Here is a 16,275-nt window from a genome sequence, read left to right as displayed (position 1 = left end):
CTGCTGAAAGTATATTGCTTTCAGAAATAAGATGCTGACCTAAACTGAATTGACCCAAAGCTAACTAGGTTCAGCTGGGATTTAGCGTTCTAACCTTACAGGATGTTGTATTGAGGAAAAAAATCTGAGCAGAGGTGAAGAGTCTGAGCTGGAGTGTGCTAGCCTCTTCCTTCCAGGAAGAAGCTATAGAGTGCTAGACTGATATTAGAAGAAATCAGCTTCTTTACAGGAGCCTTATAGTGTTACCTAACCACACTGAACATAACCCAACTATGAAGTTGGGCATTAATGCCTGGCCTTACAGTATTGTGTTTTTAGTTTCACACAATCCGCTTTCAGTGAGCCTTATGGAGTTTTTTGAAATGCTGATCTTACCAGAACCAATTTGAGCTCAGCTTAAGTGTACCTGTGATGTATTCACACTTGAGAACCTATACCATACCGCACTGTGCTGGAATTACATGGGCACACACTGTGTATTATATGTTAAGGTGAAACTGAACTACAGTTGACTATGACTGAACTTAACAACTATCGTGGTGAACAAGATTGAATCTGGGCCAGTTGAGTTCAGGTTGGGTTTGTACAGTAGACAAGAGGGCTTTTAGTGAGTGAACTATGACTGAATTAGTATAAACGTGTATCTTCATGTTTCTACGGAACTATGAACTATGAAGTGGTATTTTCTCTCTCTGTATGCGGTATTGATTGCTATTAGGACAGTTTCAAAAAAGCAGGCCCAAATGTTTGCTAGACTCCTTCCATCCTTGGCATTTTATAGTAGTTAGTTGAGGTTTTAGAGATGTATCCGTTGTAGAACTCCCACTTTTTACTTGCTGCAGCACTGTTGCATTCTTACTCTACACCCACAGTTTGGAAACTTCCACAGTACATGATATATAAACAGGGAGTCTTCTACAATGGCTTCCACTATAAGTGCAGTGGAAGGAAATGGAAGTCCTTTCAGATTCCTTGCTCTGTTGAGTTTTCCAGCTTAGATAATTGAACAAATGTTTAAATTGAAACTCCCATACACTCACATAGCTAACTGGTCCCATCTGCCTCATCTGCCAGATGATATCAAATGCTACCAAGAACCTAAAAGGATTTTCCAATCCTATCTGATCCACATCTGCTCCATTTTCACAATGACAATAACGATGAAAATATTGCTAAGAGTTAGATGCTATTGTGAACACTGACATTGTAATAACTGCTTTATTCTGTTGACAGTGTGAGGTTGGATGTACATGGTTTTAAGAACAAACTTTGCACTGATGTGTTTATTATGTGTGCAATTTAGTGTTTCTACAAAATTGATTGTCATATTTTTTGTATCAACGATGTGTCTTTATGTTTAATGCTGAAAAGATTTTAAGGTTTAGTTTTGTATAATACAACTCAGTTCAATTAAATAGATCTTTGTTGTGTGAAAATAGTGATGGTGCAATAGCTCTATCAAGTGGTTGAAACATAAAACTACATCCCCACCCTTGGAAAGCTTGAACATGAAGTCATGACCAAGAAATTTGAGACCTCTGGCATTTCTGTCATCTTTAATCTGGTATGTGAAGGACATATCACTTCTTATTGATTTGTCATTTTTGAAACTTGTGCCAGTCAACAAGTCAACAAAGAGAAAAGCTTTGCTATAAATGTAATAAAACACTGGTGTGTGTATGGGTACCTTCTATAAACCTTTCCCTCTTTCTCGAATCAGTAGGTTTGACACAGTTGATGTTATCAGCTGTTGATACAGTGGGTACTGTGAAGCAGATAAAGATTTGATGGGTTGCTCACTAAATCAGGTAATACCTCTCTGTACAAGCTGTTGGGCTGTGGATGATCTCATATGTAAGAGGCACTGCTATACCCTTTTTAGCACAGTATTGCTGAGGTCACAATTCACTTTTGAGTTGTGGCTTCTTATTTAGTTGAATGTCACTGTGGACACAAAGTTGTGAAAATGTGCCCCTTCAAAAATTCTGGGTGCATGATGCCCCTGGCTAGCTGAGTCTGGTGTATTTTCAGACAACCAGATTTCCGTAATATCAAGACACAGCAGTGTCTAGTTTCTCATTGAGACATTAACCTGTCTCTTAGCTTGTCTAGCTCGTCTAGCTCAGAACAAGCAGACATTGGCTAGGAGGATGCTTGGCGGGGGGGGGCTAGCTGGAGACTTTAGCCTAGCATGTAGCCCTCCTTGCTCGCCTCGTCTCCGCTTCAGTCGAATTCCCCTTCAGCTGCGTTCTCCGTCCAAGGGCAGGGATGTTAGGCCTCTTTGGCTTGAGGCTGGGTGGATAACGCAATCCAGGTCTGGGAGACTAACAGTTAGTTCATGGTGAACCTTTCTGATGTCCAGCAATATATGTCAGTCATATAAGTGCACAAGAGTTCTGAAAACTTAAAAACAAAATTAAGGGTATAATAAACACTAAATAGCGGCGGTCATGAGAGGGACACTCAAAGGCATTGTGCTGGTCTGGCGTGAAAATGGCTTTTATCCATCTCTTGTGGCTGGATTTCTTTAAATCTGTGTCTATTGTGTGTGTTGCATCCTGGCGTGATTGGATTATGAAAGTTGTACTGAAATGACAAGTGTAACCATAGCCTGTGTGAACTGCAAAAAGCTGCAGGGTTGCATTTTTTTTCAAGTCCTATCAGGACCACATGGATTTATGGTACAGAATCAGATCCTGAGGCTTTCAACCTTACTTGTGACTATATTTGAATGCTCAAATCAGAATTTGTCTGCGTTGCCATGACAATAAGTAAATCTTATATCATTCACTTGAGACAATTTTGTGAGCTTGGTTGAGCCAGCTGGAGGACAACAACAATGACTAACCCAAAAAAAGACAAATGACTTGATTGGTATTTCAATTCAGTCAACTGTTACTCTGTACATTGTCAGTTCATATTGGTATAGGTATGAGCTACATCCTAGAATAGATATGAACAGTCATCCAAAAAAAAAAACAGATATAAGCAGCATTTCAAAATTAAGTATGACCGCCTGCAGTGTGAATGTAGCATTTGAGTGTGCCTTGAGTTTCAGAGGTCCCATGAACATATACTCTGAAAACTGTTGTCAATGTGTCTGTAAATGGAAGTAAAAAAAATCAGATTAAATTTATAACACAGTTACTCTCTTTATTTCATAGTGATGAATTTGGATTATCCATAATCAGTTTCAAGTACATGTAAATGATTCAGTCATTTCTGTCAGGAATCAGTCACGTCATAACCATCTTAACCGTCTTAACCATTTATTGCAAATGGAGATGGCAGTAAAGTTTGACTTGGCAGTATGGTTCCGGGGATGCTCCATGCTGCAGTAATACAGCATAACAGCATAGTAATACATAGTAGATAATAAATTATTTAGGAATAAAGACCCTCCAGGGTGCATACAAACAGAGCAGAACCACTCGGGTGGAGGAGGCTCTTGCAACAGCGGCAAAACACACAGGGGCGAATTCACAAAGAATGGATTGCGGCCGCTAATAGCACCATGAATTGTGTATCATTTGCAACCGCTATTTGCTCCGTCTCAAGGACGATTCACAAAAGATATTGCGCTAATGATATGCCAGCGTAAACACGCCCATAACCTGTTGCAACTGAGTGCAATTTGCCCCTGTTTTGCGTCTGATTGCAAAGTATAAATGTTGCCTTTGAGCCAAGAACACAGTAGGCAGGACAATGGCAGAGAGAAAGAGAAAAATGAAATTTTTGGACCGCAAGCTGCAAGTCCTGACGGACGAGGTGCAGAGGCATTCCTCAAAACTTCAAGCAAGAAATTTAACCGGGACTGCGAGAAACCATATTTGGGATTTAATATCCCAGTCCGTCAGTGCTGTTGGTGTTTCCAAACGCACACTTTCAGACTGCAAAAGAAGATGGCATGATTTGAAGCGGAGAACAAAGGAGAATGTAGGGGAGCTTTATTCATTTATTTTTCATGACACAATTGCATCCTGTCACTGCATCCTTTGTTTGTCATTGCATCTCACTGCATCCCAAAATAAACTAGAAGGGCACTCGGAGAGCGCAGACCTCCGCCAAGGCCAATCCAGTCTTCTATGATATGCAAATGTGCAAGCGCAACCAATATACGGATCCGCTCCAAAATTTAATGGGTTCTTCCTTGGCCCATGCTACATCCTTCCACGAAGTTTCATGAAAATCGGGCCAGTAGTTTTTCCGTAATCCTGCTGACAGACAGACAGACAAACAAACACACAAACAAAGGCACCGAAAACATAACCTCCTTGGCGGAGGTAATAAATGAGTTTGAGCAGGGCTGTCCATGGTGCTGAATCTTTAGGCCAAAATAAAGCCCACTGTGCTGACTAGTGAGATAAGTGAAAATATTTTCAGTGAGAAATTGAGTTGTATTGATTGTTTGGTTGTACTGATTTATTTGCTTTTGTTTGTGAAGCAATCTGTGTTAAAGTTCTATAGTAATAATAATAATAATGTCAAAATATTATTTACAGACTGTATTTACAGACAATTTTATTTTTTAGGTCACACAAAGGTGGAATTGTTGCAGAGACATTTGCAATTCAATTCAATTCTCAGTTAAATCAACAAGTGATATTCTCCTATGATGCCTTCACCTGGCTACAATCACTGCTGCCATGATCACTGGAAAGTCTGCGTGACACCCCTTATAAATGCGCTTCAATTACCACCAACTCTCTGAAGACGCTAATAATTTCACTCTGCGTGTGGCAATTAGCGCAGATCTTTGTGAATTGGACTGTTTTTGCAATGAGGCTCATTTGCATAGAAAGGGGCCAATTTTGTGCCAAATGTATGCATATTACTTAATTTAAATACGTGCAAATAGCACAGGAGCACCGAGGCTATTTGCGTGGCAGCGCAGTTAGCGGTGCATTTCACCCTTTGCGAGTGGTTTGTGAATTACACGGTTTCTTTTTGTCTTATTTGCACAGGTTTAGCGTCAGCAAAAGCCGCGCAATCCTTTTGTGAATTCGCCCCACAGTGTACAGAGTGAATGTGAGTGTGAAGGCCTTTAAATAGACCACCAAATCAGTGTAGATGCGATAGGTGTGTCAGCTGACACAGCATAGCATGATTTAAAATGTTCTGCCAGAACTAGGTAATTTAGTAAAGATATTTATTTTCTTGATTAGGGCTCACATTGTTCCAATGTTCAGAAAAAGTGAGCAGATCTTTCATAAGCTTTCATCTATTTTTGTGAATCAAGGCGCAAACGCAGGCAGTGGTAAAAAAAAATCTGATTAAATGTAAGAGAGGGGTGGGAGAGGGATTAGGATTAGGAAGAATACATTATCAGTAGGTGTGGTAGGGGCTGGCATCAATCATGGCCAATCAAATCAGTTTCCTCTCATTCCCTTTAAAAGCAGTGCACTCCCCATCATGGCGTTCTGACAGTTTCATAATGGAGAGGAGAGTCCAGACTGGCTTCTCCCAAGAGGAAACTGATGGTCTTGTCCGGGAGGTGCAGAGTCGCAAGGCGTGAATATACAGCATCCCAAATATGAATATACAGCACCTCAAGGGCAGATTTATTCCCTTGAAAGCTGAAATCACATTTCTGGCAATATTGAAAGCCTAGTCACTATGTTTTCCGTTCATAATGATGCGCACAGTTTTATTTTGGAAGACAATGATTCACAACAAAGCAACGTGCAGTTACAACTAATTTTGTAGTACAATAAAAAAAAAATCGATTATTTTGTCAGTTGCCTGCAGTTTGTTTTACCTACATGATTAATAAGGTTGCATTCAATTAGTCATATTTTGCTAATGCACACGATAATGCCTATTCCTGTAAAGCAATCATCTGTTTCTGTTTGCATGATTGCACAAACCGATAACTCCCCATTATAATCCTGTTTACATGACTGAAGTGACTGACTATTTCAATTATACAAAGAGAACTGTGGAAATTGGAGATTCATTCTAAAAGAGTGCATATGGTTAATAAGAGGGAGCCCTGTATGTTCATTTTCAAATAGATGTCCAGCAGCAGCAAAGTGTTTGTTAAAGGCAAGGCAGATCTCTTTCTGATCAGAAATTAAACAGTCATCAAATTTGACAAGAGCAGGTTTTATTAGAATTTACCGCCTTCCAAAAAGGCTTTGAATAAGAACTAGAACTAGAGATTAAAATAATGTGGGCAGTGATCATCAATCTTCACTCAGTTCTGAAGCCCAGCCTGCAAACAAGATTTTACGAAACAGGGTCCCTTTGTCATTTTGGAAATCAACCTTGGGGGGCTTTCACACTGGCCTTTTAGTCCAAATCCAGGTACAGTTTGTGTCTTAAGTTGGCAATGTGAAAGCTTTTTTGCGGACCAAGGAACCACACCCGAGTTCACCTGTATGAGGTAGTCTGAGTACGGTTCCAAGCAAACTGTGGAACGGTTCGCACCAGTGAGATCGCAGTCCATACTCATTCAGGAAATAAAAACAGCGAGCTAGTTAGGCATATCTATATTAGAGAAAAAATGTTGCAACTGCTCTTGTTCAGGGCTAATTGAAGATGTATATAAATGATCATAAAACTGTTGGAAAACCTTGTTTATCTCCTTTGATGAGTATGAATGAATGAATCCCCCTTCTTTATTGCCGGAATAATATTAGAGGCATTCTGTTGTTTCAACTATCGAGCAAAGGAGTCTACCAGCTTTTTCGCCCCCTTCATAGTAGTTTGTTCTCAATCTAAATAATGCATATTCTGCTTTTGTATTATATATATTATGCAATTCAAATTTGAGTTTACATATATCCCTGTACAGATAATCAGAATAGTGCCTTGCCAAATCTTTTTCCATTGTAGTGATTTCTAATTCTAATTTCCTTAAATGCTCAATCCTTTTTTCTTTTAGATGTTTGTGCAATCATTTTCCCTCTTATATATGCCTTGGAGGCTTCCCATACAATAGATTACTTTTCTGTAGTCCCTTTATTATGTTCAAAGAAAAAAGTCAGGTCCTCAGCCAGCATTCTACTAAATGTCTCATCCTGTAATAGTATGGTATTCATCCTCCATCTTCCTTTCCTACTTGTTTCTGCATTTAAATTAATATAAAGTTCTACAGACGCGTGGTCTGACAATGCAAATGCACCAATTTTACAGTCTACTACCTGTTCAATCAGAGTTTGATATTAGAAAAAAGTCTATTCTTGAATGAGACTTGTGACAATGAGAATAAAATGTATATTCCCTTTCACATGGATTCACCAACCTCCAAATATCAACTAAACCCATATCCTCTGTTAACATATGGACAGCTATCCTGTCCCTTGGTACTGGTGATATCCTATATTTACTTTTATGAAGAGCAGCATCCATCACTTGATTAAAGTCGCCTGCTAATATTATTTGTCCCTCCATGTTTCCCAGAGTATTGTTTATCTCATTGATAAAATCGGAATCCTCTTTATTTGGTGCGTATATATTGCACAACACTACTTTAATACCATTGAAGTCTTCAATACAAATAATCCTTCCAGCGTTATCTTTAAATTCTTTGAGCATTACAAAACTTAAATCTGTATTAATTAGAATCATTACCCCACTTTGCTAACTGGAGAATGATGTGTAGAATACATGTCCAACCCCAATCTCTTTTAAATTTAAGAGCTTCAGTATCTTTGACATGTGTTTCCTGTATAAATGCTACATCAGCCTGTCTATGCTTAAGGTATGTCAAAATCTTATTTCTTTTGATTGGATTCCCACAGCCATTAATGTTCCATGTAATGCATTTAACATAATTATCCATTTTCATATAATGTACTCCATGCACAGTTGTGCGTACAATTACGTGTGCTTTATGACTGATCCATGTTACAAAAAATTGCTGATGTACCTTCTATCCACATTTTCATTGCAAAATCACAAACACAAAAACCCTGTTAATCATCCCCGTTAATGCATTTGTAGGTGAGTAGCAGGACTTTGTAGTCAACCCTGAAGGAGACAGAGAGCCAGTGCAATGAAAACAGAGTCGGTGTTATGTGTTCGTGTTTTCGCACTCTCATCAAGATCCTGGCAGCACTTATGTGAATATACTAGAGCTTCTGGATGCTCCTGCCAGGCGTCCCAGTGAAGAGTGCATTGCAGTAGTCCAGACTTAAGGAGATAAAGGCATGGACAAGCTTCTCTGGGGGGGGTTGTGAATACTCAAGGGGCCCCACAAAATATATTTTACATTTTATATGTCATATATATAATGTTTTATATAATGTCAATATGGAAACAATGAATGAAATATGGGAACATACATTATCTAAACTGCGGCGATCGAATGGCGTAACTGTGCCGCATCCATCTACTATTACTGACTGGGTGGATGACATACGAAAGTGGCCCGAAAATAACCTACGGGGACATTTTCAATTACTTTGTACTGTCCCTTAGAGTGGATGGTGCCGCTATGAGGAATTACAAAAGCAAATTGATTTGACTAAATAGTTAATTTTAGCAAGCGAACAACTAGCGTGTTTCTTCTAACAGGGATGGGAGAGTTTAACCGACTAGTCAAAAAACATTAAGGCAAAGGCCCGTTTGAATCCTTGCCCTGTTCTCCCTCTGCCCTCACTTTCCTGTCAATCTCTACTGAACTACTACTACTGAATAAAGGCAAGAAAGCCACAAAATAATAATAATAAAAAGAACACTAGTCGTTGACTAAAATCAGTGCCTATTAGGGTCGGCATTAGGCTACCACAGTGCCTGCTGAGCGGGTTTTTTTCTGCTGCGGGCCTCACTGTTATGGAGGATACATTTCAATGAGTGAGCCTGGCCACCGGTGTGGGAGCAAGACATGTAGTCGATCTAGGCACTCTGATGTCGATCAACCAATAGGCGAAAAGTTGACCCATGACACACTTTGAATGACAGCCCCCTCATTTGCATAATGAAGCAGAAATGCATAAAGAAATGCAAAGGGAAAATAATACAGAAATAAATGTAAAAATGAATAAATTAATAAATAAAATGGAAAATTAAATGGGAAAGTAAATAAATAGGGGAATTAATACAAAGGTAAATAAATACAGAAGCTAATTAAAACAGAAATATCAATTTATTTCACATTTTATCAATTAATTAATGCCTACATTTATTTTTAATATTATTTTTGGTGTATTTAATGGCATATTAATGTATTTATTTAGTCATTAATTTATTTCTTTTTGATTTTGGCAGTTACGGTCCTCCATACACTGTTAACAGGATGTGGATATGCTCCCTAACAAAAATGGACCATTCAAGTGAAAGACTGAAAATTTGTGGAGGCTAAATCGATATGATTTGATCAGACAGACCTACTTTTACTTACCTTATTGTTTCAGGTGAGCCGCGGCGGCATTCAAACAGTCAATTGCCGTCTACTTGAGATGAGGGAGAACCCAAAAAATCAAAGCTAGTTTGATGGAGACTTTGTTTCAATTCAAGCATGCATATGAAGGCAAATAAGGGCCATAAAAAATTGAATTTTAGCAGCCACTGAATACTTAATATTGAAAATTAATCACAGCTGAATTCAGAACATTGAAATATTTTACTTTGAAAACATGTGTCTGAATTTATTGGTTCTGAATTCACCTCTTTGAACTTAAAATATGACATTTCTTGATTTGCAATTTCAAAAGCTGAAATTGAAATTCCAAAAATTCGGTTCCAGAAATTCAAGTCGAAAATATTCAAATAGAACATCATTCAAATTCAGAAAAATTAAAGTCGAAAAAATTCAGTTTGCAACATCCAGGCTACCAAGGACAGGCTAGGCAATCGAGTCTGAATGCAATCGAACCGACTTCTGGCATATCAGAGCACGGTCCGTCAGCCACCTGATCCAGGAAAAAGGCTGTCTGCAGCAGCAGGCCCCTGCCACGTGATCCAGAGACCTGCTGCAAGAGGTGGAAGTGTCGTTGATTTTTGAAACTATATGAATGTGAAGAAAGTAGAAGAAAAGTAGAAATCGACAATATGTAAAATAAATTAATTAATTAATTTACTGCTGACCAAAACTTCCAGAACCTGCTCCGTGGGGGATATTATATAAGTCTTAATGGAAAAAACAGACAACAGTGGCTACGTTTACATACGCACAATACAAACTGTAATCTGTTATGTCTGTAATGTGGTAGGTTGCACTGCTGCATGTCTTGGCCAGGATACTATTGAAAAAGAGATTTTTAATCTCAATGAGGCTTTTCCTGGTTAAATAAAGGTTAAACAAATAATTAAAATACACCATAGTCACATTTCTTGAACTGTGACCAATTTGCGCATGTGTCCAGCTCACCATGTGAAGGTAAAAGTTAATTGTAGTCTGTACTGGGCTAGATTAGGGGGTTATTCTTACCAATATCTATCATCCACAACAGCTTGTAGGATATATTTCAGTTGACATCGCTATATCCATCCAAAGGCAGCTTGACAGTTGTGTGTGTTCCATCTGCAGCCTCTAATTTGATGTGGTGCGCATTTTCAAATCGCTGCGCAATTACGCACACCTCAGTACCTTGATTAAATATTGCACAATCAGCGTCCTGCTCTTGCCAAATAGGCACACAAACGTCTGTGTTTTTGTGCACACCAAGCTGGTAGGCTATTCCACACAGCTTCCGAGTTTCTACAGTGCAACTCATCAGGAATACAGGAGATGAACGGTGACACTCTGGAGACGTGCCGGACACAGCGGCTCAGCTCCATCCAAACACACCGCAACAACTGCATGCGTCGTCTCCTTCCTTCCAACAGGTTTCCCAATAGTAGAGCCTGAAGCATGCCATTTTGTAATTGTAACAGAGATAGATAAGCATATGGCTGCGACGAACAACATGACGTGGTAGAGCACAATCAGTAGTAGTAGCCTATAGTAGTAGTTGTTTTGATTAAATGTGAAAGTGGTGGGACAGAAAAGGAGTTATTTTTATCAAAACATATATGCAGGGTATAGGCTATATGCCATTTCCACAATTTTCATTATCATATTATCATTACCATTAGCATACGCATATGATAAGAAATGCCAATTTCATGTATAGAATGGTCCAGTGATTAATTTGTTTTTCAGGTCAGGTGCTCAAGCACACTGTTAGAAGAAAGTGTTTTGAAACCAGAAAGTGGTGGCAACTCTGCTGCCACTATTATAGGGGAGTTAAAACCCAGTTTACACTGGCGTTTCAAGACAACATTTAGTGTTACACCCTCTCGTTACTGTTTTGAGATCTGAAAATGGTGCTTTGAGGTCACAGAGTTTTCAAACCTGATATGGAGCATGGATACACCAATGAGATAAGTGGTTTTAAACACGTTTCAGAGATTCAAACTCTTTTTTTCCAGTATTGGAGACACCCCTGATATTCGAAAGACTGCACGATGTTTCGAAGTCTGTAAAACCTGGAACTCTAAAACCTAGTAAGGCGTTTTTCAAAAACTTATTTTCCTCAACTCCAAACACCACTTCGGTGTTTTGATGCCTTACTTGAATGGATTGAAAACACCACTATTGTGTTTCAATAGTTGACTTTGATGGAATCCAAACACCACTATGGTGTTTTGATACCTTACTTTATGGCATTTCAGACACCAGTATGATATATTTAGTCCCTTTTCTCATGTACTCCAAACACCATTATAGTGTTTATCCTTGGCAGTAACTCTGTTTTACATTGTTTCATATGGTTTCATATCGATATACCCTCATATGGTGTATCAACCAACTATTACTACTACCTTTATTTGTCAAATATTCTTCAATAAAGTCAAATAGCTTTACTACAAATCAGGACAGAAAAATATAACTTTTACAGGCATTTTTATTTATGCTTCATTTATGAAGCATAGCAAACAAATCTTAGTTTCATCAATAAACAATCAACAGCATTCAATATATCATATTGTAGGGCCATTTTGAAAATGCCTACATAAAGCAATGACATACATCATATGTCCGTAAGTTTCATTAAAATTCATAAGTAAAGTCAAAGATATTGTGTGACAATTATGTTGTATACTGTATAGACAATTACACAATAATAAATAAACATTGTAGCACCCCTTTGGTTCAGTGGCATCCAAAATGCTGATCCATAGTATCCATATATTATCTATTAGGGTTAGGTAGTAGTACGAGAGAGCAAGAGCAGTGAGGGCATCAGAGAAGTTGTGCACAGCCAATACAGTTTTATTTGTGGCTACTGTGTAAAATCTTTGCGCTGTAAGAATGGGCCAGTGGTTGAAATATAGGGAGTTACAGGACCAACTGAAACATCTTGTGGGGTTGATGTTTCCTCCTAGTGGAGCATCAAGCTGCTCTGACCTCCTCATTCAACTGTGGAGGTCTGTGGCTGAAGGAGGACTGATGGACGCACTCACTCACTCACACTCACTCACACACACATGCAGAACAGAGTTAGTTATGATTCCACTTCTTCTTGAATCTGCAAAGGCACATACATGATAACTGAGGAGCCGAAACACCAAGTTCCAACAGTAGCCTATGTATTTAGCTACTGACACTAGCCACTGTAGCATTACTGCACAGACTCAGTAGAGGCTACATTTGGCAAACTACTATTTAGCTATTAGCAAAGCACCAATGTGATAGAACAAAGCTAAGGTTAAATGTAGAACTGTTTTAAGATGTCAACAACAGTTTACAAGCTTAGCTAGCAAATATCAGCTAGCTAGCTTCAGGCTAGCTATAAATAGCTAATCAAACTAAATTGGATATCTTAGATATTAGTCACACACAAAATGTAATAAACTATCCAAAATCATGTATCCATGCAGCAACATATACCGTACCATTGCAGCATGTTTGTCCAATCCTGCATTAGCTGCTGGAGCAGACAGCCTTTTTCCTGGATCAAGTAGCCTAATATAGAACTTCCTTGGATCAAGTGGCTGACGGACCGTGCTCTGATATGCCAGAAGTCGGTTCAGTTGCATTCAGACTCAAATGCCTAGCCTGTCCTTGGTAGCCCGGATGTTGCAAACTGAATTTTTTCGTCTTGAATTTTTGGATCTGAATTTGACCAGTCGAATTTGAATGATGTTCTATTTGAATTTTTTCGACTTGAATTTCTGGAACCAAATTTGACCAATCGAATGTGAGCAACCTGAAATTCTGATTCTTATTTGAAATTCTGAAACTTGAATTTTTGGATCTGAATTTGTGAACATTGAAAAAAATATATTTCAATTTCAGCTTTTGAAATTGCAAATCAAGAAATGTCATATTTTAAGTTCAAAGAGGTGAATTCAGAACCAATAAATTCAGATACATGTTTTCAACGTAAAATATTTCAATGTTATGAATTCAGCTGTGATTAATTTTCAATATTAAGTATTCAGTGGCTGCTAAAATTCAATTTTTTATGGCCCTTATTTGCCTTCATACATGCACAACTACAATATTAACAGAAACATCTTGAATCTACCAGACGTATAGCCTAAATGGCCTTGTTTTGAAACAATATCACACAATAATCATCCGCGTAAAGTTTATTGCTGCGGTAGTAGTGTAAATATACTGTATGTAATATATGTGAAAGGTGGATAAAGAAGCTTGTGGAAATTGATCATGATTAATTCTATGCCTGCTCTGCTCCCGGTTAGCTGTGTAAAGACGGCATAAGATGGCAAAATGTAGGATAAAAGTATTAATGATAAGCCTATACCATTAATAAGCCATGAGTTGGTTTCCATGTGTTTATAGGCCTACATTTAGTCTAAATGGGAAACATGTTTTAATCAAAATTTAGATTAGCAGTATTTGATTGCGTATAAATGTTTATGTGTCATAGATCTATCAGTTTGGCCTCGTTTATTTTTTTAGACTAGTCGGGTAGTTGGTTCGAAAACGTTTGTTTAAACAGCAATATTATAAACGCCAGGGGTGGTTTTTGTGATTTGGAGGCCCCAGGCAAAGACCAATGTGTGAGGCCCTTCTCCATTTTGCTAAACGCAATCATAGCTAGTGAACAAAAACTATTTGGAGGCAGCTCTTTTCAGTTAACAAAGCCACAGAACTAAAGGACAGACCCAAATGAGAATTCTAACTGTTCTAACTGAAGAACTTCAAATGACCTTCAGTCACACACACACACACACACACACACACACACACACACACACACAGAGCTCTTCATCTGATGCACAGCACCGCGACCGCTAGGTGTGGAGAACAAGATGAGGGAAGCAGACAGGGATACTATACTACGGAACAATACATTGGCTCTTGTACATATGAGAATTGATAACTGGGCCGAGGTGCTATGAAAAATGTCCTAGTGAGATATTACGAACAATGAGCTTCATGCAAGAACCACTCGTACGAACAGATTCGTTCTTAAATCGCTCGTACGAGCGATTTAAGAGAACTTGCCGCATTCACCAATTTTCTCTTAGGTACGAACAAAATGTACGAGTGGTCCAGACCTGTCGTACGAGTCACGTACAATCAACCTGCCGTTCTCCAAAGCAAAAAAAATACTTTGTTGTTGACTAATAGATTGTATCTCTGTCACTTTGAAGAAATTTTGAGTTTGAATATATAAATGACACTGTATAATCATGTTGAGATTAACTACAGTGGTTATAGTCACAGGAAAAATAGCAATCTCATAAATATCCATACATAGTAGCCTATAAGTGCGCTCAATACAAAGACAAAACAAAAAACACTAATAATTGCCAGGTTATTTGATAAACACTCAGGTCAGACAAAGGCAAGGTTAGATTGTATTGGGGAAAATACATTATGGAGGGAGATGAATCTGATTTAGGCTATTTTACTCCAGTTTATAACGTTAATGTGGGTAAGTGCAAGTGAATCTAAATTTTAAAAAGAGAAATGGCTTTAGGTCTTACCATTAGAGTCATGCATAAACCTATATCATCACATGCTGCAGCAGCTTGCAAGTCGCTGTCCAGGGCAACATCCTCTGCTGAACATCTGGCACAGCCACATCGCCAATTATGGCAGGTATAGGCCTATTCTTTCATCTGTCTGTGTAACGGAGAATTCCTCTTGCCCCCCTCCTGTTGCAGTCATGGATCGTCTTGCTTTTTGCATCTAATTTCATGTCAAGCCATTTCTTTTTTTATTTCTGTGACGGTGCCCTAACGACAAATCACTATAGTCCTATAATATTCCTATAATACTCCGATAGGGACTTAGAGTGTCTGTGATACTCACTAGTGAGTTTATAGTGACTTCTGTAGTATCACTATAATATTCCTATAGGGAATTATAGATTTGTTGGGATATTTATTTAGTATTCATCTAAAATGTAGCATAGGAATAGGCCTATAGTTGATTTTCGTAAGGGAACGCACAACAGACGACACTGCATTAACAGCACAAGTTATTTTTTCCCATTCCTTGGCTTTAGCAGGGCCTTTGATTCCACTATTGAATTATATTAAATATTATATGCTTTGGTTGACTTATTTCTGATAGTAGGACTTCAGTCTCAGAGCTGGTAGATTTCTCCTTAGTCTTCCATGTCATTTTTATGAATGAAGCTTCCCGACATATGGGCCGGACCCCTAACCTTATACGGCATTATTGGGCCATCAATTATGCAAATTCACAATCCTCATGAACGCGCATTCATTTAGAACAGGTGGAATTCATAAAAAAAAAAATTCACGAGGCCCTTTGGCGGACGAGGCCCCAAGCAATTGCCTACCTATGCCTTATGGTAAAACCGCCTATGATAAACGCAATTCCCATAACTGTTTTCTAACGAGCTAGTAGACACAGTACACCATAAACAAAGCAGTTGTAATCTCACTTCCGCTCTAAAACGGAAGTGAGATTATAAAATGACAAGCAGTCCAGCACCCTGGTTCCCGAGAAACACAATGTGAATTCGTCAAGGTTCAAGGTTTTTTTAAAAGGAAGAGCAGAGGAGAGGCAAAGAGGTTTTGAGATGTAGTCTATATGCAATGGAGAGGATTACAGGACAATATCTATTTATGGGTGAGGATGGAGTTTGGAGGGATTTCTAGGAATGGGTTAGAAAATCAGGGAGTGAAGTAGAGCCTTTTTTGATGTTGTTTGGCTACAAGATTGGATAACAAAATGTAAGTAACCCCTTTTAGAACAATTAACTTGTGATGCTGCACACTCCGGTACAGTAGATGGTGGTATGCACCTACTAAATTGGTTGCAATCTGCCATGAAATTCACAGAAGAAGAAGAAGTAAGAGTTGTGATGATCCCCCCCTCCCCCTCCCTCTCTCCCC

This window comes from Centroberyx gerrardi, chromosome 20, assembly GCF_048128805.1.
Source record: "Centroberyx gerrardi isolate f3 chromosome 20, fCenGer3.hap1.cur.20231027, whole genome shotgun sequence".
NCBI lineage: Eukaryota > Metazoa > Chordata > Actinopteri > Beryciformes > Berycidae > Centroberyx > Centroberyx gerrardi.
This window is presented reverse-complemented; position numbering follows the sequence as displayed.